Raw genomic sequence first — 25,990 nt, 5'->3', positions numbered from 1 at the left:
TTCTGTTAAGTACAACTTTCAATTATGTCCATGGTGGATGTTATTGCATATCCAGCTCAGTAATGTCCCCATTCATCTTTTAAGTAGGATCCACCTGTAAACCAAATTGAGTCAGCATTATCAATAGAAATTTCTTGTAAATCACTACTAGGAGTAAGAAAATAATCCATTAGTAAAAGGCAGTCATGGTTGTTTTCTTCCTGTTGTGCTAGAAGCAAAGTTTTGGGGTTAAGATTATCACATTCAGCCAAGGTAATATTAGGTAAAGAAAGCAACAGTACCTCATAGGAGACGAGTCAACTCACAGAACAGTGCTGAATACGATGAGAATTTAAAAGGGATTCAACTGAGTATGGAATACAGTCAAAGGAGACCTGTTATAAGCTCTTCAGTATCTTTGCACAGAGAGCTATTTATTGAAACAGCCCTCATGCACAGTCCTTTAGCCACTGAATATAGCTCCTGGCTGTAATCAACCCTATGGGTTGATGCTGGTCACCATGCCTTTGGGTTAACACTTCTAGGGCATTGCCTTTATGTTCAGGTACAAAGAGAAAAAAAACGGTAATTTGTGATAAGGATGGCCTAATTCTGGAACCTGAGTCAATGAAGATTTTAAGGCATCTGTAGTCTTTTCTCTTTCTATTGGCCATTCAATTGGGTCTGGTCAGCCAGATTTAAGTAATTCATACAGAAATTGGACAATGAGGGGAAAAATTAGGTATCCAATTCCTACAGTATCCAGTTAGACCTCAAAATCCTCTCAGCTGTTTGTTTTGGGGAGTGAGAAGGCCAGGATTCCTTGAAATCTTTCAGAATCAGTTACCAGTCCTTCCTTAGCAAATTACCTAAGTCATTCACAGTTGGTAAGCAGAATGGCAGTTTGTCTTTGGATACCTTATGTCCTTTAGAGGCTAGTAGTTGTAACAGGTGAATAGTGTCTCCTTGAGAGTCCTGTTAAGTTCTAGAGCACAAAAACAAATCATCTACATATTGAATTAAGACAGAGCCATCAGAAAAATGTACATCAGCCAAATCAACTTTAAGTATTAGAAAAATAAGTAGGACTTTCAGTATAGCCCTGTTGCATAACCATCCAGGTATACTGACATTCTTCCAACATGCCAATAAAAAGGTATCGACTTTCCTTTTTCACTGGAATACTAAAGAATGCACTGCATAAGTCTGTTACTGAAAAATAACAGGTATCTGCTGGAATGACTGAGAGCAGGGTATAAAGATTAGGAACCACAGGATGACAAGGGAGCACTGTGTTACTTATACTCTACATGAAGTGGCATAATACCACTTGGAGGTCAACAGTGATAGGTTAAAAATGTATACTATGAACCCTAAAGCAACAATTAAGAAAGCAAATAGCTATACCTAAGTAGCCAACAAAGGAGAAAAACTAATAAAGTTCTTCAACTAATCCAGTAGAAGGCAGGAAAAGAAAAATGTGAAGGGACAATTAAAAAACAACAAGGTGATAGATTTAAATATAATCATATCAATAATTACAGTAAATGACAAGGTTCAGATATACCAGTTAATAAAGAATGTCAGATTAAATAAAAAACTTTATGCTGCTTAAAATAATTGTACATCAAATATAAAGATGCAAATAGTTTAAAAGTAAAAGGATGGAATACTGTGCTATCACTTATCAATATAAAATTGCAGTGCCATATTTATATCAGACAAAGTAGATTTTGGAGAAAATAATATCAGAGGTAAAGATATAATTTCATAATAAGAAAAATGTCAGTTCATCAAGAGGTTGTAATATGACTAAATGTTTACGCACCTAATAATGCAGCTTTAAATACATGAAACCATGAAACAAAAAATAAAACTGCAAGGAGAAATAGACAAATTCACAATTATAGTTGAAGATTTAAGTGCCATTATTTCAGTAATTGATAAAATAAGAACACACAAAATCAGTAAGAATATAGCAGACAGAAAATTAGTAAAAGTATAACATGATCAACCAAGGTAAATATATAACAACATGATTAATCAAGTTGACCTAATTGATTTTTAAAACATTTGCCACTCACAAACAGAAGAATATACATTTAAAAACATTTAAAATATTTAAAGGGACCATTAATGAAGATATACCATATTCTGGGTTGTAGAGTAAGTTTCAATAAACTTAAAATGATTTAAGCCATATAATGTGTGTTCTCTCACCAATGTAATTAAATTAAAATTGTTAATAGAAAGATATCTGGGAAAACTTCAAATATTTGAAACTAAATTACATACTTGTAGATTACTCAGGGGACAAAGAAGAAATCAAAACTAAATTAGAAAGTATTCTAAACTGAAGGAGAATGAAAATTCAGCATACAAAAATTTGTGGGATACTGCTAAGCCTCACTGAATATCTAAATACCTAAGCACTAAATACCTGTATTAGAAAGAAGAAAAGTGTCAAGTCAATTACCTCATCTTGTACATTAAGAAACTAGAAAAAAAACAAACCTAAAATTAGTAGAAGAAAGGAAATAACAAAGATGAGAATCAAAATCTAGGAAATTGAAAACAGGAACATAATAGAGAATACAAGTTAAACCCGAAGTTACTTCTTTGAGAAGATCAATAAAATTGATAAGCCACTAGCCTGACTGATCATGAAAAAAAGAGAGAAAACACAAATTACCCACATCAGGAATGAGAGAAGTGATACCATTAGAGATCCTGAAGAAATGGAAAGTATATTACGGATCATTTTATGCCAATACATTTAACAACTTAGGTAAAATGAACAAATTCCTTGCATGACACAAATTATCAAAGTTCACACTGAAATAGATACTTGGATAGCTCTGTATCTATTAAAGACATTAAAATTGTAGTTTAAAAACTTTCCTACAAAGAGAACACCCATTCCACATAGCTTCACTGGTGAGTTATACCAAGCTTTTAAGGAAGAAATAATACTAGTATTACAAAAGTTCTACAGAAAAGAGAAGGGACTATATCACATTCATTCTATGAAGTCAGCATTACCCTGACACAAAATAAGTCAATGACAGCACAAGAAAACTACAAACCAATATTCCATGAAGGAGAATACAAAGTTCTAAAGAATGTTTTTGCAAATTGAAGCCATCGATATATAAAAAAGAATTTTGTGACCAACTAGGATTTATACAGATCTTCCTTGACTTATGATGGGGTTAATCCCAATAAACTCATTGTAAGTTGAACATATCATAAATCAAAAATGCATTTAATAGCCTAACCTACCTTAAATATGCTCATAACACTCACATTAGCCTACAGTTGGACCAAAATCATTTAACAACAGAATGGTTGTAAGTGTATTGGTTGTTCGCTTTTGTGGTTGTGTAGCTGACTGGGAGCTGTGGCTGGTTGCTGCTGCCCATCCTCACTAGAGAGTATTGTACTGCTTATTGCTAGCCTGGGGAAAAGATGAAAATACACAATTCGAAGTATGATTTCTACTGAATGCATGTCACTTTGGCACCATTGTAAGGTCGAAAAATTGTAAATTGAACCACTGTAGCTCAAGGACCTTCTGTACAAGGAGTGCAAGATTTGTTTCACATTTGAAAAATCAATCAATGCAATTCATTATAATAACAAACTAACAAAGAAAAAAACTACGTGATCATCTCAATATGTATAGAAAAAGCATTTGAAGAAAATCCATTATTCATTGCTTAAAAAAAAAAAAAAACAACTCACCAAATTAGGAGTATGAGGAGTTTATTCAAACTGATAAATGGCATATATTAAAAACCTACAGATAACATGATACTACATGGTGAAACCATGGGTGCTGTACCCCTAAGATGGAGTACAAGACAAGGATGTCCACTCTTATCATTTCTGTTCAATATTGTACTGGAGGTTTTCAATAGCGGTGAGGGCAGAAAAATAAAACATTCAAATGGAAGAGAAATAGGTAAGAGAATGGAAGAGAAATAGGTAAAGTTGAAGTTGTCTTCATTTATGCATTACATGATCATCTGTGTAGCAAATCTGAGGGCATATACAAAAAAATCTTTGGGAACTAATAAGTGAGTTTACTAAGTTTGCAGGATGAAAGATCAATGTAAAACTCCATTTTCTTTCTATACACTAGCAATGAATAACTAGAAATTGAAATAAAATAATAGTATTTAAAATAGCTTAAAAATATGAAATACAGATAAATTTGAAAAGAGTAAAAGTCTTGTATAATGAAAATTACAAAATGTTTATGAGAAAAATTGAGAAATATACTGTGTTAATTGTTCAGAAGATTTATGTTGTTAAAATTTCAAATCTCTCTAAATTGATGTATAGGTTCCAAACAATTTCAATCAAAATCCCATCATTAGATATTAGGAAATGCAAGTTAAAGCCACAGTGTGATACCATTACACACCTATTAGTCCAAAATTAAAAAGATTGACTGTACCAAATGTTGTCAAGGATGTGAAGCAACTGGAACTCTCTTACACTCTGGGCAGAATGCACTTAATGAAATAGTGCAATCACTTTGGGAAATTGGCAGTTTCTTAAAAAGTTAAATGCATATCTACCATGTGATCCAGGCTTTCTACTCCTAAGAGCATACACTTATGCAAAGACTTATACAGAATGTTGTACCTGCTTTGTTTTTAATAGGGAAAAACTGGAAACAACCCATATGTCAATCAAGAGGTGAATGGATAAACTGTGATGCATCACACAATTGAATACTACTCAGCAATAAACAGGAATGAGCTCTTGATACATGCTACAATGTGGAAGGGGCTTACAATATGTTGAGTGAAAGAAGCCTATACAAAAAAATAAAGCACATAATGTCTGATTACATCTTGTAAAAATCTAAGATAGGCAAACTAATATTTAGCGACTTATAGCAGATTAGTTGTTGCTTGGGAACAGTGGGGACAAGAAGGGGTGGAATGAAGGGATTACTAAAGAGTAAAAGGAAATCTTTGTGTGGTAACAGATATGTTCATTATGTTGATTGTGGTCATGATTTTATGGTGTTTACACATGGTAAAACTTATCACAGTTACACACTAAATATGTGCAGTTTATTGTATATTAACTACTTGACTCAATAATGCTTTTTTTTATTTCAAGAATCTTCTGGGATGGAAAAAAAATAATTATGCTTAAAAGTCTGAAGTAAGCCTTTGTTTTTTAAAGACATTAAAACATGTCTATTTATAAACCTTTCTATAATTATAGATGCATTAAAAATACAAAGAAACTCTTCTATTCAGAGTCTTGAATTTCTGTTAATACCGCACCTGAAGCACAAATACAGTATTTAAAAATGAAACAAAGTAAAGTTGAAAACAGAGGTCAGGAATGTAAGGCATGCTAATTCAAATGTAATTTTGACATTTAGTTGAGATAAATATCTTTCTTTCTGTGTTTGTACAGAATTGAAAATTGACTAGGACATTAGTGAGAGAACACCCAGAGACTATTTACTGGAACTGAAAAGTATAAAAGCAAGGTGACAAGGGATCAGTGATTTATGAATATAACCTGGTTCAGTAAAAGAAGTGAATTTAAAAATCTCAAGTATATACCTTACTAAGTCCTTTCTTCATATAAAATCAACTCCATGGGCGGAGAATTGCCCCCAAAGAAACATAAAACTGGTATATAGGAAAAGCTAAAAGGACAGTTAGTTCATTCCTTGTCATTGTAAGATTATTCCTTATCAGGAATTCACTTTTATTTGACCTGTGGTTTAAAAAAAAATCCTTATAAATGGATTCTCATCCAATCTCATTTCAATCACTTTCTTCAAAAATCTGTCCCTTAAATTTATAGTCTTTGATGTCACTAAAATCATGGTCTTTAGTATATTTAGTTCTCAATTTTATTTAATCAAACTTATCTCATCCACTGATGGTTTTAGACCTGTTTTGGCATTTACAGTTTCCTGATGTCATCTCTTCAACTGATCAACATTATCCAGGCTCCCAAGAGCTTCTATTTCTCTCCTTGGCTACCTTCCTTTTGGCTATTTCTCTGGTAATTTACAACCTTAGCTATATGTGTGTGTGTGTGTGTGTGTGTGTGAATGTGTGTGTATTCTCTTCCTCTCTCCTGGTAAAATTAAAGATGGCAAATGTCAAACAGTAAGTTGACTTCTTGTTGGCAGCTTAATAAACATATTTAGTAGGAAGAGGATAAAAAGACTAATACTAATGAGCTTAGGATTCCTCTGCCATCAGTTATTTGCAGTTTGCTTTTTACCATTAATGGGCAGAATTTTTAATTGGTCTTCATTTTTAGTGACTACACATATTCCCTTGGGAAATCATCATAGTTTCTTTATATTAATAAGCAGGTCTGTCTTTTAAAACTTTCTGCATTGCACTTAGAGATCAAGATCCCATCAGAGAAAGTTGTATTTGCTTCCTAAGTGGTAAGATCATTATCCTGTGGTGCTTTTGTTGGGTGCTAACAAAAATATGGGCAGTGGCTTAGGGGGCAGGGGTGAGGAAGGACATGGCAAAAGGTGGTCAATGAAACATATATTTATTCATTAGTTTTGCCAGCAAAATGTCTGCTGTAGCCATTTTAGATGGGGTCAAATACTACTCAGGAGGGCTGGTAAATGTATTTGGTATTGCCACAATGAGGCAAGGGCTAAAATGAATCAGTCTTTTCTGAAATGATCTTTTGACTGTGCAAGTGTTCCCGTTAGCTGGGAGGACCAGATGTATAGAGCAAAATTGATGGGGACAGTTAAAACTTACCTAGGTATTTTAGGCTCTGGCGGCACCCCAGTGATTTAAGCTCACTATTCTACACTTGGATATGAAACAAAAAAACTTTGATTTTTAGTATAACTAAGTAAACTTTCCTTTTCAATTGTGTTAGGTAAAAATGTATCTTGTTTAACTGTATTTTCCCAGTGTTACAGAAATTTATTCTGAGTGAAATTACTTTCAACTTAACCACATCAGCAACAGGTAAAGAGCTAAACTAATATTTGCTCTTAAGCTGCTGGCCAGTGAGGAGCCTGTGGAGATCCTGAATACTGTGAGTTACAGAAATTAATTGATGTGCCAAACTAGCTCTCATGAACCACGCTAGGTGAAAAAAAAATTCTTCCATTTGGCTCACTGGTATGGTTTCAAATGTGATGTTTTGTAAACTAGTGAGTATAGTGTGGGTGTTAAAACGCTCTATAACAAATCCAGTAGATGACATGAAAATATGCACTGCAAAACCTTTCAGACTGATTATATAATGAGACACAGGCTAAGCAGAGAATTAGCATTTGCCTGGTGAATTTGATCAAAATAGAGCATGATTTAATTCACATATTGCTTAATATATACCCTGGCTTATTCCTAAAATGATTTGAAAGGGAATTCAAGGGTTCAATATTAGCTAGAAAACAAACAATAAATGAAGTGGTTAAGGGACCAATACATTATATAGACAGTGCTCTAAACCTTTGAAATTTCTCATTGTGACAATTCCTAAACTGCCTCTTCCACTTGGTACTCTTTTCTTCTACATAGCAAAAATGTGAAAACAAACGTGAAGATATACTTCCAAGTTGGATACGTTGTTAGGAATGTATGAATCTTCTATTTTTTAATAGTCTATATTATTTAATACTAGTGACTACATTTATGTTTTGGAGACAGAACTACATCATGATATAGCTTATTCGTATTTAGGTTGGGTAATAATTATGATAATTATTAAAATTTACTGAGTGTTTAATGTATGCTACTTCCTATTCTAAGCACCTTACATGTGTTAAATTATACAATCCTCTCAACAATCCTATGAAATACTGTTATTTTCTTTACTTATGAGGGAACTGAGGTATGGAGAAATGAAGGACTTTTTTCCTAGGGACACCCAGTTGGCAAATAGTAGCCAGATAATATGATTGTGATCTTAACTGCCACAGTATAGCCTCTGTGAGTATATTATGGAACTTCTTCTAAACGTGGTAACTAAATAAAAGACAAATATAGTACTTCCTGTCACTAAATCAATCAATAATTTTACATCCTAAGGAAGTATTAAGCTTTGTCATGAATTTTTCTCTAATAAAATTTAAAAGGATTCCATTATACCTCATTAGTTTATTTGGATGTTTTAAACATTTTTTAGGAGGGAAGTTATTTCAGATCTGTTTTCACTAAAGAAATTGCTAAAATAATATACTTATAGATTTCAAATATAATGATATTTAGTATCTTAATTCAGTCTAAAAGAGCTGTTGTCAGTTCTACACAATTTAAATCATGGACCTTCAGTATTTTTATTAGTCATTTCAAACATCATTTAAGGATTGACTTTATCTCTGTGAATTGGGGTCTTTGTTACATGCTTTTGCTTTTGTTGCTATTCTGATTCGGTATACCAAGTGATTGCAGTTCTGTTAATGTATGTGAGGCTGGGCAAATTTGTAACCCTGTGATGGCTCCATCTTGTCTTCTCTAAAATGAGTATGAGAATATGAGTTCCTGGGATAGTTGAGAGAGATAAATGAGAAAATGTATACAAAATGCTGCTATTATTATCATATTCCTATCCCTTGACTTTGATAATAGGCAACTATTTGACAAATATGATTTCTTGGATAGCTCTTTCTTCAACTTCTGACTGACCTATGTCTGTGCACTGGTGATTCTTTGGCAATTGCTTCATTGACTGTCACTCAACCATTCTATAAACAACAAATGAAAACCTATGTTGTAGGCTTTTGGGCGATGTATTTGGCTTTAAAAAATGTTCTGGTTGTCCTGTTACATTTCCTATGATTACTTTGATCATTAAAGGATGATTCACTTTTGAGCAGCATATTCCAGAATCTTCAGAATAACATGTGCCAGAACACAAAGACAGGGTATTCCTTTTTGCTCTGAACATATTCCAACTAGTGAGATGGTGGAGCGTTGGTTACCTTGTCACTAAGGTTAAGTGCTAATGAGTGATCCTTTCAGCTCTTATGATTCAAATGCCTATGAGTATTTTAAAAGTTTTGTTTTCCCCATGAGAAGTGTCTGGCGTATCTGATTTGGCTAGTTTTACAGGCTTCTCAGTTTCCTTTCATTAGCCCTCTCATGTTCTATATCAGTATCCACCATAGCTTCAACAAAATGTAGGTGCAAATGACTTGAGCGTTCTTTTGATGGATTCACAGGGAGGAATATTGGCACCTGCATGTGGTACCAAGGTGCATATTAAGATTTTATGTGGAATTATATTTCCGATTACTATCTAGTATATTTAAGAGTAAACTCTCCACATGAGAAAACAATTCTTTTGAAGGAAAAAAATAAGCATTATTTAGATATCTCACTTCTGACAAAAGATTTGCCCGATTGCCTGTCATACTGTCCAGTGATACAATTTGAATTGTAGATTTGAAACAAGTGTTTGAATTTTTAGCATTCCCCCAAATAAACATATTTATATGATATATTTGAGAAACTAAGTAATAAGTGTCTCTGCTTTACATTATCTTGGTAACTACCTCACTTTTCCATTTTACAGAAGCACATCTCTTAACTGAATTAATGGCCACATGGTTAGCTTGTATTCTAGTCATTCTCACAGAAGCCTATTCATTTTTCACTTCCACTACTTGACTGTATTGCTTTCCTATTTGGGGAGATGGGTAGGCATGGGAAAAACTAACTGATCAAGGTTAAAAAGAAAGTAAACAAAATATACCTTCTAGTTCAGAATTAAGTTAATTAATGATAGGCACTTAATAAATATTTGTTAAATACATTAAATAAAAGTGACATTAATATTTTGGTATTTTTTTGTAATTAAATTAGCCCCTTCATTTTATGGGATATTTTAGGGATAAAGCTTAAGTGTAAATAATACCCTGCAATCCCTACAATTTAGGAGAACTGGTGAAAAAATGAAAGGCCTTTCCTTCACATAATGACAAAAAATAACAATTAGATACCACCTTCTAGATGCCAAGCACTTTTCTAAGAGCCAGTCTGCATAAGAACCTTATGAAGAAGATATTATGGGCTTCCCTGGTGGCGCAGTGGTTGAGAATCTGCCTGCTAATGCAGGGGACACGGGTTCGAGCCCTGGTCTGGGAAGATCCCACATGCCACTGAGCAGCTGGGCCCGTGAGCCACAACTACTGAGCCTGCGCGTCTGGAGCCTGTGCTCCGCAACGGGAGGGGCCGCGATAGTGAAAGGCCCGCGCACCGCGATGAAGAGTGGCCCCCACTTGCCGCAACTAGAGAAAGCCCTCGCACAAACCGAAGACCCAACACAGCCAAAAATAAATAAATAAATAAATAAAGTAGCTATAAAATTAAAAAAAAAAGATATTATGATTATTCCCAATCTATAGATGAGGAAACTGAGGTACAGAGAAATTAATTCATACAAATGATAAGTTGCAGAGCTTCTCCAATGTTTGTATTCTTAATATTAACATTTATCCCAAATATAGTTATTTATGATATATGTGCGAGTGTCCTTTATGAAATTAGTATATATTTTCTTTATTCATTTAAGAAATATTAAACATTTATCATGCATCAGGAACTGCATAAAGTCTTGAAGCTGCAATGCTGAACAAGATAGATGTAGTTTGTGTCTTCATATAGCTCACAATCTAGTGAACAAATTAAAATTTTGAGACCCTACTGAGACATGCTACCTATAGACATGATCATTAATGGCTCAAGAAATGGATCATTTCTAGGGACCAATGTTGCAAGGTCAGCTTTCTCCTCCTTATCAGACTTGCTCCACAAAACTTTGACCTAATATTTAGACTATTCCAATCTTTCTTACTTTGAATTTACTTATTGTAAATTTCACTTATCTGATCCTTCTTTGTATCATGTCAACATTGTCTTATATTGTTATCTGAAGATTTTATGCATAAATGTCTTATATAATCCCATTGAGTGTAGGTTTTTTGGATGTAAGGATGATACTTTATGCTTCTTCAGTGTTTTCCTTCCACATATCAGAATAAATACTAGAAATTTAATTAGTTGTGTTGATGGGGACATCTCAGGTTTTTTTATTTCAGCAAACATTCTTTGGATTGAATTGAATTAAATCATAATTATTTTGCAGTGGGGGACTTCTTAAAGTGTTACGTGCAACAATATCAAAGAAAATGTAATTTTAAAAGTTTAATTTATTATTGTGGTTATCATTCAATATGTATTAACATGTCTTTTAAGAAAAATCTAATACTCATATTTAAAGCCTGTGTTCTCATATAAATTAAATTGTGGAGATAAATATCTTGTACAATCTGGCTATTGTGAATTAGGTTGTAAATTAAGCATTTAGATCTCAGTAAGGCCATACATATCCTTTCTTGTATACAGAGTGATAAGAAAGTAAAGTAAGGCACAGGAAAATGGTTGTAAAGAAACAAATACTTGAAAAACTAAAAGCTTCCACATCATGAACAGTAGAAATAAAACTACTCTTTGATATTAAAGGCTCAAACAAAATAACCTCTCTCTCTTTTACTTTGGTCTGCCTGCTACTCTGAATTGTTTTCAAAATAAATAGGTGGTATATATTTGTTTTTATGTTGCACTATGTGAACAGAAGGCAGAGAGGCAGGTGGCCTTGCAGTTATGATGTGATTGCTCAGATCCTGGACTCCATTTCCATCCTTCCTCACCTTGTTTAAGACTACTGCTCAGAAGAATATGAGAATTTGGTTTGGAGACCCACTCAGGGCTTTGGGATTAGACTGCATATCAGTCCTGATGAAAAGTGCACTGCTTGTTTAGCTTGCATTAGGGTAGCCATAAATTGACAAAAGTGAACCTTGTGCTGCAACCAGACAATATATATTTTTTGTTTTACTGGAAAATCACATCACATTTATGCATCTGCCCAGTGGGACCTATTTAAACTCTGACTCAATCTAGAAGTTAAATTCTCAGCCTTAGAGTCTCATCTATCAAGAGTGGAACAAAAGATAGGTGCAGACTTCAGACTTAGCAGTACCTGCAGTAGAGTCCTAGAGATGAAATAAGTAGAAAGCTTATTAGAATAGAGGAAGGGGCCATTCTTGGGTATAGACTTGATGACAGACCTTTTGGAGATTATGACAGCAATAAAGGAGTTGAAGAATCTGTTAAATCTAAATGTTTAGGCCTTGTGGGTTGAGACCATAATTCATGGGTAAGACCCTTTGTAAAGAAGTTTCACCCACTGATGAATAGTGTGGAGAAAAGAAGAGTGTGAGACACACAAAAGGGATCCATAAACCTTAGACAAAAAGGAGAAGAGACATCCACATCAGATTAGAACAAAAATATATTTTACATCTCATGGTTTGGATTTTTATCAAAAGCTCACTACACATTATTTATGGTTAGTTGTATATATATTTGTACTTCAGTCAGCCATGGTTTTTATACTCTTATTAGATGGCTTCAGATTTTCTTATTTTTTGTATATGTGTGTTTGTGTTTTATCTTATATATCTATTAGGAGTCTATTCAGCTGCAAGCAACTGAAAACCCAAAATATCAAGAGCTAAAAAAATACAGAAATGTCTTTTATTCTTACATGTATGTAATGTCTAAGTAAGTAGTGCAAGATTGGTGCAGAGAACCCATAATCATCAGGGACCCAACTCAAAACTCTCATTACTTGGCCATTTTCAATGCATGGCTTTTATTGCATGGGCCAAAGAGGGCCACATTCCAGCACATAAGAACACAAGGATGGCAGAATGGACACCCTCCTCTCTTACACCCTGCTCTCCTATCCAGGAAGTCACATATGATCCAGTTTTCCCAGCAAAGAGACTGTCTTTATTCCATTGTATATTCTTGCCTCTGATCGATTGACCATAGGTGCATGGGTTTACTTCTGGGTTTTCTATGCTGTTCCATTTATCTGTGTGTGTGTTTTTGTGCCAGTACCATACTGTTTTGATTACTGTAGCTTTTTTTTTTTAAATTTTACTTATTTATTTATGGCTGTGTTGGGTCTTCGTTTCTGTGCGAGGGCTTTCTCTAGTTGTGACGAGCGGGGGCCATTCTTCATCGCGGTGCGCGGGCCCCTCACCATCGCGGCCTCTCCTGTTGCGGAGCACAGGCTCCAGATGCACAGGCTCAGTAATTGTGGCTCACGGGCCCAGTTGCTCCGCGGCAATGTGGGATCTTCCCAGACCAGGGCTCGAACCCGTGTCCTCTGCATTGGCAGGCAGACTCTCAACCACTGCGCCACCAGGGAAGCCCGATTACTGTAGCTTTTTAGTATAGTCTGAAGTCTGGGAGTGTCATACCTCCAGCTTTGTTCTTTTTTCTCCAGATTGCTTTGGCAATTTGGGGTCTTTTGTGGTTCCATATAAATTTTAGGGTAATTTGTTTTAGCTCTATGAAAAATATCTTGGGTAATTCCATAGGGATTGCATTAAATCTACAGATTGCTTTGGGTAGTATGGACATTTTAACAACATTAATTCTTCTAATCCCAAAACACAGTATATCTTTGCATTTTTTATATCATTTTCAAATTCCTTCATCAATATTTTATAATTTTCAGTTTATAGGTCTTTCAGCTCCTTAGTTAAGTTTATTCCTAGGTATTTTATTCTTTCTGACACAATTTAAAATGGGATTGTTTTCTTGCTTTTTTTTTTTTTGATAATTCATTAGGAGTATATAGAAAAGCAACAGATTTCTGTATATTAATCTTGTATCCTGCAACTTTACTGAATTCATTTATTCTAGTTTTTTTGGTGGAGACTTTAGTGTTTTCCATAGATATTATTATGTCATCTGCACATAGTGCCAGTTTTACTTCTTCCCTTTCAATTTGGATGACTTTTATTTCTTTTTCTTGTCTGATTATTGTGGCTAAGACTTCCAATACTGTATTAAATAGAAGTGGTGAGAGTGGGCATTCTTGTCTTGTTTCTGATTTTAGAGGAAAAGCTTTCAGCTTTTGACTATTGAGTATGGTGTTAGCTGTGAGTTTGTCATAAATGGCCTTTATTATGTTGAGATGTGTTCCCTCTGTACCCACTTGGATGAGAGTTTTCATCATGAATAGATGTTGAATTTTGTCAAATGTTTTTTCTATATCTATTGAGATGATTTTGTGATTTTTTTTTTTTATCATTCCTTATGTTAGTGTGGTATATCACATTATTTAGTTTTTGAATATTGAAACCTCCTTGAATCCCTGGAATAGATCCTACTTGATCATGGTCTATGAGCCTTTTTATATATTTTTGGATTTGGTTTGCTAATGCTTTGAATTCTTCATCTGGCAAATTGTTTATTTCTGTTTCATTTGTTGTTTTTTGGGGAGTTTTTTCTTGCTCTTTCAATTGAGACAAACTTTTCTGTTTTCTTATTTTAGTTATCTTTCTCTGTCTCTCTGAAATTAGGTGAAACAGTTACCTATAGCTGTCTTGAAGGTGGGGGGGTCCTTACATTGGAGTGACCCTATGGAGTCTGTGGCTTGGGTTGGAGAGCTGGATTTGTCATGAACATGAGTTATGTCTTTCCTCAGGTTGTGCTGGCAGCTATCATCTTGGTAGGAGGTGGAGCTGGAGATGGAGGGGCTAGGGCTGGAGCTAGCTATGAGGCAGGAGTTCCCCTCTGTTCAGTGGCTGTCACTGACCTATGGGGGCAGAGTCAGGCCCTAAGTTGCTGGAGCAGAAACTCTGAAGTTCAGGTCCAAACTAACTCAGTTCCCTTTAAGTGTGTGCTCCTCTCCCTCCCAGCACCGGCACGTGTGCCCCAGAGAGGAGCAATGCTGAAGCAAGAGGGGCCCGTTTGGGCTCTCAGTATGTGATGGGGTGTGGGCTGTGGTGGTCCAGATAACAGCTAGAGGTTCAGTTGTGCTGCTTGTGCAAATGCCAGGATTGGCTACCCCTACCCATCTCAGATACCACTTGACGTTTGAGTCTTCTTTGTCCCTCATAGCTGATCTCTCCTCTTGGCCTCCGCTGCCCCCATCCTGATGTGGAGCTGCGCTAGAGGGCAGGCAGGGCCCATGTGGGCTCTCAGTGTTTGTCACGGTGCAGGCTTTGGTGGGCTGGCTGCAGCCACATTTCAGGGCTCTTTCTGACATGCTGCCTGTGCGAGCACCAGTAATGATTGGCCCCTCCCTGCTCAGATGCCACTTCTGAGCGGCCACTGTTTCTCATGGCCAGGTTCTTCCCTTGGTTTTGGCAGCCCTCTCTCCAAAGTGAAGCTCTGATTTGGAGTAAGCAGGGCTAGTGCATTAGCTTGGCTCAGGCTGGGGCATGTACTGGGGTGGTCATGGGAAACTAGTCAGCAACTTGTGTGGTTTCAGTCCACCTTCTCTGCCCTGCTTCAGGATTAAGCAAGCACAAGTGCACTCCTCCTGAGTAGAGTCCAGGCTTCCCACAGCTTTCCTGCTAGTCCTACCAGCCCTCCAGCCAGCCAAAGGGACTTATCTCACCTTTGTCAGACCCCAGGACTGGGGCACCCAGTATGTGGCTTGCGCCACTCATCCCAGGGAAGATCTTTGCCTGTGTAATCCTCTTCCTCTGAGTCCCTTCTCTGAGGCACAGGTGCTGCCTAATTACTTCTCTTCCCTTCCTACCTGATTCTGTGTGGATCTTTCTTTCAGCCTTGGCTGTACGGGAGTCTTTCTGCCAGTATCCAGTTATTTTTCTTTGACAGTTGTTCCTCATATAGATGTATTTTTGATGTGTTTTTGGCAGGGAAGTGATTTCCAGTACCTTGTACTCTACCTTCTTGATCTCCTCCAGTTTTACCACATTTTATTTTGCTAGATTTACACTTACATGTCTGATAAACAAAAAAATTCAACTGAAAATTTAAGGTTTCTATGTAACAGTGTTTTGAAACTTAAATAGTTGCAATATAAGGAACTCATAAAACAATGCATTAATAGCCATTTCATGCATAGTATTAAAAAACCTGTAGCAAGCGTTTAAGTGATAAACCTAAACTGCATGCTAAGCTAAAGTTTGGTTTTGAAAAATAAATATGAGACCTCAAAATTTCAGGAAAACAGCACTTATCTCTTTATGATAAGTAATAAGACAGTTTGTGGCAAAGGAATGTAAAATTGCTCTACCCTACTGGACCTTTTTCAACATAGACATCCATTTTGCTAATTAAAAAATCCAAATGAGGTAGAGAATAATTAATCACAAATGACATTAGTATGAACTTAAAGTCTATATTTACTTTCTGTAAAGTTAACTAAGAAAATGAGGAAAATATTAATGTAATATATAATGCAAATGTGACTTCCTGTCTTTGGAGATTTAATACGTTATAGCTGGTTACCTTAGGGAAATGGGTGATGGAATTTTAAAAGTTAGAGAATAAATTGACAGTCTTGTAATTTTTTGATTGTATTACTCAAGTGGCAGCAATTATTTTAAAAGATTATTGTGAAATATGTGGAACCTGGTGGGTACTTACGATTTAATCATCTGTCTATAAATGTACTGTTTATTATATGTGAAGATGTTCTTTTCATCCAGCCTCAGCCGTGGTAACACATCTACACTACCCTATCCCTTCTGGCTCTCACAGTTCCAGAATAACACACAAGGTGAGGAGCTTTTGGGGGTTAGTCCATAGGTTGCAATACCCCTTGAAAAATAAAAAGAGGATCCTCCAAAACCTTATCCATGAGCATCACATTTTCTCAGGACCAACCAACTTTTAGATGGATTGGTCAACTGCTTACAAATTGTATAAACTTTTATTTTACAGATCTAGAAAAATAATTGAAATGGAGATCATAGTTGTATTGGTCTGTGGATACCACACATCAAGTCATCACAGTGGCGTATTATTTTCATACTCGAAATTATAGCCTAACTTTCACTATCAATTTGTTTCCTTATTCTAAAGAATAAATCTTACCTTATATCTACCCTACAACTTTGACAGTGAGTTTCAGGCCAAAACAGTGATAAAACGTGTTCTCTTATAACTTGGTAGAACATTAGAATTGCTGTTTGCCGAGCCCTTACCATGTGCTAGGCAGGATAAATACAACAATATTGGAAGCTACCAATTCTTATTCTCATTTTCAGATGAGATATTGAGATCTAGTGAAGTTAGGTAACTTCCCCAAACTGGGAAATTAGAAAATTCTAGTTTGAATACAGATCTGCCTGACATTGTCGACCCATATGCATTTTTTAAATGAGAGCTTTTTAGATTAGGGGACACTTTTGAATATTCCTTAACAATGAAAAGGTTTAGACCTGGTAGCATGAGTTAGATTTCAATTACAACAAGGTATCTTTTGAGGAGATGAAATTTTATCTCATTATATTTCCCCTAATTTATTTGGTTCCCGTTATAGTTTATCCTTAAGAAACTGGCTCACGGTCCTCTTGTTTTATATGCTGGCCCATTATCCAAGTAATTTAAATCCATGTGGTCTATTTATAATTTTAATAAAAAGTGTGGACTCTATATTGTGGGGGGATTTCTGAGCCCCAGATCGTGATAAATCACAAGAACACAACCTACCATAGATTCTCTGTGATGATCCATTCAGGATCAGCAAGGATACTAGCTTCTTATGCTTGAGTGTAATCATCAACCCCCGTTTTCGTTGTTACTGTTAGCGATGATACATAATATATCCCTGGGATTGGGTTTCCAGGCTGTTTTGAAGCTTTTAAAGTCATTAATGATCCTACTATCACAGCTGACAAAGCTGGAAACAATCATATTCCTAGCCAAATGTACTGGATGAAGAACTTGAGATAATCGAGGTCTGTTGCTTCTGCTTGGATATATTGGTTCACTTGGTCCATGCCAGGATCATGTGGGCTTTTGAATGGTTCAAGAGCAGATTTTGCTGCTGTGTTGGATGAGTTTGGTGCCAGCTGCCCTGTGATAAACGTGTAACCTGGAACAAGGTGAAATCTAAGACTTGTGAGTGAGGATGCACGAAAATTTAGTATCCTCCTAAATTCTTGGTAATTCTGAGTGACTGGTGATTGACTCAAGCTTAATTACATAGGAAAAAACAATTCTGTATCTTTTACAAATCTTCTTCACTGCTTCCTGCTTGCAGGAGGCAGTGTGGTGGAGTGGAAAGAATACAGCCTCTATAGGATTCTGCTAATCTCGTAGAGTCCAGGCTGTGGAATTTGTAGGGCATTTGGTTTGGGACCAGTCACCTGACCACTCCAAGACAATTTCCTCAATCACAAATTTATCACAATAATAAATATATTAATAGGGCTATTGTGAGGGTCTAATAGAAAATCAGACAAAGGTACTCTGTAAACTGAAAGGAATTGTTCAAAGTCTAGCTGCCTCAGAGCCTTTTTTTGGAAAGGAATTAGCAGTATGAATCCACTGGAAAATACATTGATGCCCATAATTAGTTTCTATATTTTTCTACAGATGATGTTGATAGAGTCAAGGTTTATTAAGGGGAAATCTTGCAACAGTTTGCAAGTAAGTGACATAGAAGGTAACTGCATTGGGTGCGGATTAAGGAAAGTCTACGAATACAAAGTTTCTTTTATTCTCAATATATTTAACAATAATTAAAGGCTATAGAAATTGGGAATTCCACAGACATAAGTCCCTCTTCTCTTCACAACTTTGAGAAGAAATTCTTGCATACTTCTTGAGGTAATCTTATGGGTTAATATGATGGGGTAGAAAATAATGTGATCTATGCCATCTATATAGTTAAAATTTGTGCCTATTCAGCATTGCCGCACATGAAAACTGCTGGATTGATTGTCCAAAGGTTTTGTGCATGTGATTGGAATTTTCTGACAGAACATGGGATATGTGACATATATTATGTTCATTTCGGAGAACTCTGGGGCCATAGAGGCATGAAGGGCTGCTGAGGGTGAGACACTGTTCCTGGCAGCTGAAACTGTTGTCTAGCCAAAAGATGTTTCCTTCTTATTGGGTGAGTCCTACATATTATTGTGTCAAAGTGAGGATTCTAAGAAATCTGTGAAGTTCCAGAATTTGCCACTCTTGTCAAGTCCTGAAAGCTGTATGCTTTCCTACTAGTAAATTCAAATTGAAGCCCATATCCAAATCCCTCAGAGAAATGGAAATACTTATTAACATAGAAACATTCAGACTTGACATATAAAACATTTCAACAGGGTATAATATAAGGAGATGAGTCTTTGCAGCAACCTCCACTACCTCTGATTTCTTAAAGTTACCCATTTACTCTAAACTATTGTCACTAAGGCAGATGTGCTGATTAACTGAGGCCGACTTGTGAACAAGTTGCTTTGCATGTAGGCAGACTCACAGAGCATGCTCTAAGATCAGGAGCAGCAGGGATGGGTTCATCTTTACCCTGCAGAGTAGAATAACAAACATGCCACTTAAAAGTAAGTTTTGTTATGAAGTAGAAAATTATGTAAGACTATATTGATTCTTAAAATGACAAAGTGATAACAATTCTATAAGCAATACTTTAATGTTGCTAATGAAATTTAAAATATTTGTAGGTCATTACAAATCATTTTCTTGAACAACACAAGGCAATAGAGCCAATTAGTAGTGATGCTATTAACAGGGGACACATATTAAACTCACACTATATGCCAGACTCTGTCCTGAGTGCTTTATGGGCTTTATCTATAATTGTAATATATATTAAGACTTTGAGAAATTAAGTCATTTGCCTATGATGACTAATTCAGTAAGTGTTTTTCTAGAACTCACACTGGTCAAATTCCAAAGGCCACGCTCTTCGTAACTATACTGCATTACCTCCTTTGCATCACATGCTTTCTGCTTGGGTTCATAAACAAAGTGATGTGTGGAGGAGTATAAAGCCTTGAGGATATACTCACAAACACTGGGTGATATTTGTAAATGTGGACAGGACGAGATGTGTTTCACATAGGGATGATGCTGTTAGAATAATGACTCAAAGCTATTCTGCATTTTCCTCCATAGATTCACCCCCCTGCCAGTGTGGTCAGAAGAAGGCTATGTTGGCAAATAGAATGTATGGTGTAATTGCTCAATTAGAAGCTGCTTATCCAGCAAGGGTGTTAAGCATGTGCAAAGCATTATAAAAATCCCTGGGAAGGGTCTGGGGGATATAAATGCTTAATATCTAGTAATTTCCTTCCAACACTTGACCACATCTGAAACTAAAGTTGAGGGCTGCCTTTAGCCTAGGCTATTGCACTCTGTCATGCTCGTTTCCACTGTAGTGTATTCTCACGTGCTTCTCCCTTCCTTAGGAAATTTCTTTCTTTATAGCTTCCACTCATCCACACACTGAACATCATTGATGGTTCTGATCAAGTCCCACAATTCTTTACCAGCCCATACTGATGTTTTTCCTATCTCAATTCTTAGTACCAGATAAATATACCCTCATGCCTGTAAGTCCTCAGTTAAAATGACTTTCTTGTATTCTTCTTTAAAAAAGAAAAAATTGTGCAACTTCAGAGACATTGTCTTCGTTTGTGTATCTTGCCAACAGTCCTTGTACACTCCCAGACATAAAATAAGGTAAAATGAAGACTTGTTGGTTGGTGCATTTTTACAAATTGTGCTCATTTGAATGTTTCTTTTAAAAGTTGATTCCTATATAGCTTTTCCCCTGCCCTGGGTGATTTAGGCATAAGTGACCTCCCAAGATCTCATTCCACACAAAGATTGCAATATCATGAAAACCTTAGATATTTTGTATTAAGAAATGTCTTTTAAATGGATGCAATTTAAACCTTATATTCTTTCTTTCCTATTTTGTCTTGCTAAATGCAGTTAGTATATATTTGTGTATTGAAATGGCCCCTATTCCTTGCAGTTTTTTCCACACAAACAGTTCATAGTATTTTGTTTATGAACTGCCATTCCCCAGAAGAGGTGGTGGATTTTAAATGAAGAGCTCTTATAGAGATCATCTTCATGAAAAAAATTATTTCCCCCTTTTTATTGTGATTCTCCAGGCTCCATCTATACTAAACATTTGCAATTATTCTTTCTTGATATATGTGAGTGCTGTGACTTTTCAGGACATCCACCTCTGCTGAGCTGAAAAGTCCTCAGTTACTCATGATGCAATACTGGTAAAGTAAATAAACAGTACTCAGATTTGTCTTGTGGTTGATGAAGCAGCTCTGTTTTTGTTTCCTGGGCATCCTTTTGCAAATCATCATACGCTCATTTGCTTAGAGCTTCCTATCAATCATGCACTGTTCTAGGATCTGGGGCTACAATAATTCAAATATAAAAAGGTCCTTGCCCTCACAGAACTGACATTTTAGTGGAAGCAGACAATTAATGACAAAAATATAATAAATCTCTCTTTAGCATAATTCTGAAATCAAAAACTTTTGGAGACCAAAATTTCCTTATAACTCATCTCCTGACCTAAATTAATGAAAGACTGTTTATAACTTTTACTCATCACAGAGTGGATATTCATATATTTTATTATAAGAGTATTAATTTGCTTAATTTGATATGGACAGTGTAACAGAAGTAGAATATATGCACTGTATTGCTTTTCTCAAATTAAAAAGCATGTGAATTCTCAAAGATATTTAGCTTAGATAAGTGAGTGTGACCTGTATAATGTGGGTAGTGATAAATCCTATGCATAAAATAAAGTAGGGAACAGTGATAGGAAATGCCAAGAAGTGTTCTTCCCTTTCTTGAAGTTGAGTTCATTGAATCCTTGTTGTTTTCACAGATCTCTGGTATCTTTAAAATAAGATTTATTTTTGTTAGGCGTTTTTGGTCTTCAGTGAGTGCTTTGGCCTATTGCATCCCACTGTATCTTACACTGAAGCAGAATCCTGGTGCTTCTTTCAAAATATGTCACGGATGTAGAAAAGTTAAATATCATCAAATTCAACCATTTGGCTATAACCACTGTCTACATATACATATATCTAAGTGTTTATTTTAGAACACTAAACCCAGGAGAGTCTTAATTCATAATATTATTAACTTTATTTTTCTCATTAGCATATAATTTCACCAAGTTACTCTAATGACAAAATATAGGGATGGCAGAATGTGTCGGATTTCTCTCTTATTCCTGGAATATTATTTCTCTCAGTCCCTCAGCAGGAGTCAGGTAACTTGTAATGGGTCTTCTGGGTAATAAGGCTAAGTCCATGTTTTTTTCCTCTCTACTCATACTCATGGTTGAATAACATCTCCTTGCATTTTTTATTACTTTACATTTATAAAGTACTTTTAAAGTTTATACTGAAGATGGTTTTAGTCTAAAATAATATTAAGTTGGGATATGTATGGAATGAATATAAGCTACTTGACCTTGGCCAATTTAAACTCCCTGAGCTTTTTTTTAAAAAAAAAAATCACCTTTAATTGAGAATGATAAATAAACTTGCCTGTTAATATCACTCTATTGTTACTACCATTATCCTCTGGATTGTTTTGAATATCAGATCTGCTAATGAATATAAAAATCTTTTGCAAATGCTAATTTCCATTCAATGTTATTCATGTTTCTTGTAATTAGTAGAATAAATAGGTGACGGGACCTCCCTGGCAGTCCAGTGGTTAAGACTTTGCCTTCCAATGCAGGGGACCCAGGTTCGATCCCTGGTCTGGGAACTAGATTCCACATGCATGCCCCAACTAAGAGTTCACATGCCACAACTAAGGAGCCCACGTGCTGCAAATAAGACCCAGTGCAACCAAATTAAATAAATAAATAAATAAATAAATAGGTGACATCTAGGAATATCTCAAAAGAGAATTAAATTAAATGATAATAATTATATAAGAAAAATATCCATTTATCAATTCTAGGAAAGATTGGCTTATAACAGGTTACATATTTGCAAATACGTAAAGCTTAAAAGTAGGAAAAATATCAGATTTTATGTTAGGAAATGAAGGTTATTAGGTCAGTAAACTTATCAAAGTTAGTGTGACATAAAATACAAAAACTCCAACAAAATTTGAGACATTTTGCATATGCTCATACTCCTGCTTTGGTGAGAAAAGGAACACAATTGTAACAAAAAGGACACGAAAGTTTTCATTCACTCTTACCTGGAGCAATCAGCTTAATAGTAAATCTTCGAAGTAGCATATATCAAAGTATTTATATCAAAAAACAAAGATTAAAGAAAGTGTCCAGAAAACACGTCTGGTATAATTTCTTTCTAATTGCAATATATTTGTCTTTCTAGACAAAACAATCTTAAAAGTCAGATTTACTGTAGATTGATTTTTTTTCCACCTGGTTTTTAAGTATATATTGACAGGTTGGTGATAAAATATTCAAAGTTGGTTTTAACTACTTGTTTTGAGTTGTGTTAATAATAAAACATCCTTTTCTTGCCTCTAACAAACCTAGAAGCAAAAATTACTTCTAACACCCAGATGGTATATTTTTTAACATTCATTGAAAGCAAGAATAACAAACTGATATGCTGTAGTTGCCTACCTGTCAAGCCTGTATAAGTATATTCATAATACACGTGAAACTGCTTATACGTTGAAATGATTTGTATTGCAATAATACAAATATAGCTTTTATAGGATAGTGAGGTAGTCTGATGTAGAAGAAAGAAGTCTAAACTAGAAAACAGGACACTGGGTTCTGGTTCTGACTGTGTCACTAATTATGTGGGGTTAGTTTGTGTAAATCTCTTACCCTCACCGGACTTTTGCTTCTTTATCGGCTAAATAACAAGGTTGGAGTAGACAACTTTTAAAGTTCCTTTTAGTCCAAAAATGTTTTAATTTCATAAGCCATGTACCCAGGTATGCTAAAGAATAATTTTCTTTCCGTGATTCAACTTAAATTGTATAAAGCGCTTCTTCTGCCTCATACCAGACAATGTAATTTTGGTTATGCTTGCTAGATTTTATCTAGTGACATTTAAACCCAGTAAGTTAATGATTGTCCCTTCTTTCTCATTCATTGTAGCTTGAGTGGCATCTAAATTGCTAAAGTGTCAGGTGGGGTTACCTGGTCATCTGTTTGTGTCTGCCCATAGTGGCATCTGCTGAGGTGTATACAGTGTCCCGTCTGGTTCACAGGCATCACAGACTTCCACAGTGCTGTCCTCTACTGTATCTGAATTGGGCGCTTTATAGTCCAGGTCACTCCCCCTGTAGCTACTCTCATTACAGTCAAAGATATTTCCAAATAATCTTCTCTTTCTCCCTCTCCCTCTCCTTTTCCCTTTCCCCTTTCCCCCCACCCTCTCTGTCTGTCTGTCTGTCTCTCTCTCAGCTAACATCTACAACTTTCTTGGAGGCATAAAAAAAACAGAAGCTGCTCTCTCATGAAGCCAAATGGAAACATTTGTATGCTGCCTGGACCAGTCTCAGCTTATATATACTTCATTTTCATATCTTTCACCATGGAGACCCTTTGAAAACTCCTGAACCTGGGTTTGGGAAGCAGTCCTCTCCATTCTGAGATCCTCAAGCCTGTCTTGCTGTTGTATTGCACCTCTGCCCAGAGCATAGCTAGAGGGGTGGGAAGGATGAAGCTCTGCTCAGAGAGTCTGTCATGGTCTGATTTTCTTGCTCCCTCTCCAGCTCTCCTTTTTCTTTCTTCTCCTTGAAGGATGTCTGTCTAATCTCGGAAAGGGAGGAAGGTGACTAGAACAAAGATCACATGTTTTACAATATCTATTATTAAACCAAGACCTTGGGGCCACAATGTGAAAATGTTTGAAACTCAGAAGTCCTTTTGTTCTCAAATGTATTACCATGGGCATCAAAATTCTACCTTAAAACTCAGTACTGAGCATTGACTCATATATTTCTCATTATATTTTTGCGGTAATTTTACTGAGGTCATTTTATTGAGGGCAGATGTGGAGGGGGAGGATTTTTACTTTTTGGGACCAGGGATGGCTTTTCATCCTGTGAAAAAGGTACATATTTTCACGTACCAGTTTATAGTTGAAAATGTTATCTCTTCACATAATTTTTAACATTTTATACTTTTGCCTCAATTTTTATAGTAAAGTACTTTTGATAAATTATATTATTAGGCTAATGTAATACACAAGGGTAATAGAGTTTGATTTTTCTAACGTATATCAATATTGCAAAATTCTGAGGTTACCTGGGCATTCTCAGTAAATATTGTCTTTTATTTTTATAGCCCTGAACAGTGGTGGAAATTGTGAAGTTATTTCATTTTCAATATCCCTGGAAATAAACTACTTCACAGATTCTTTACCATATAAAATTAAATTATTTGGGCCTAAAATGTTACTTTTCAGAAAAGTGTAAGTGGTATTAGAAAAATGACAGTGTAGGCTGAGTGACATTTTAATTCTATGTTTACCTTTTTGAGGAACTGCCAGATTGTTTTTCACAACAGCTATACCACTTAACATCTCTACCAACAATGTGTGAGGGTTCCACTTTCTTTATGGTCTTACCAATGCTTTTTATTTTCCTTTTAAAAAAATGATGGTAGCTGTGAAGTTGTATCTTATTATGGTTTTGATTTGTATCTTCCTAATAATGAATGATTTTGAGCATCTGTCCACATGCTAATTGGTCATTTGTATATCATTTTGGGCCAAGTGTTTATTCAAGGCCTTTGCCCATTTTTAACTGGACATTTTTGGCTGCTGTTGAATTTAAAAACAATTGTCTTAAATATGCTAAAAGAGCTAAAGAAGAACATTGGCAAATAATTAAAGGAAATCAGGAAAATGAACTATGAATAAAATGTTAATAAAGAGATCAAAGTTACCAAACAAAAATTCTGGAACTGAAAAGTACAATAACAAATAAAAAATTCTCTTGAGAGGTTCAATAGAAGATTTGGGGAAGCAGAAAACAGAATCAGAAAACCTGAATATAGGATAATTGAGATTATCTAGTTTGGGAAGCAAAAAGAAATACTAAAAAATGAAAAAAAGTGAACAGAGCATAATGGACTTGTGGAACTCCATCAAATAGAGTAATATATTTATTATGGGACTCCCAGAAGGAGAAGAGAGGGAGAAAGGGAGCAGGAAGACTATTTGAAG

The sequence above is a fragment of the Balaenoptera ricei genome, chromosome 16 (genome assembly GCF_028023285.1).
Source record: "Balaenoptera ricei isolate mBalRic1 chromosome 16, mBalRic1.hap2, whole genome shotgun sequence".
Classification (NCBI taxonomy): Eukaryota; Metazoa; Chordata; class Mammalia; order Artiodactyla; family Balaenopteridae; genus Balaenoptera; species Balaenoptera ricei.
Note: the sequence above shows the minus strand (reverse complement) of the source record.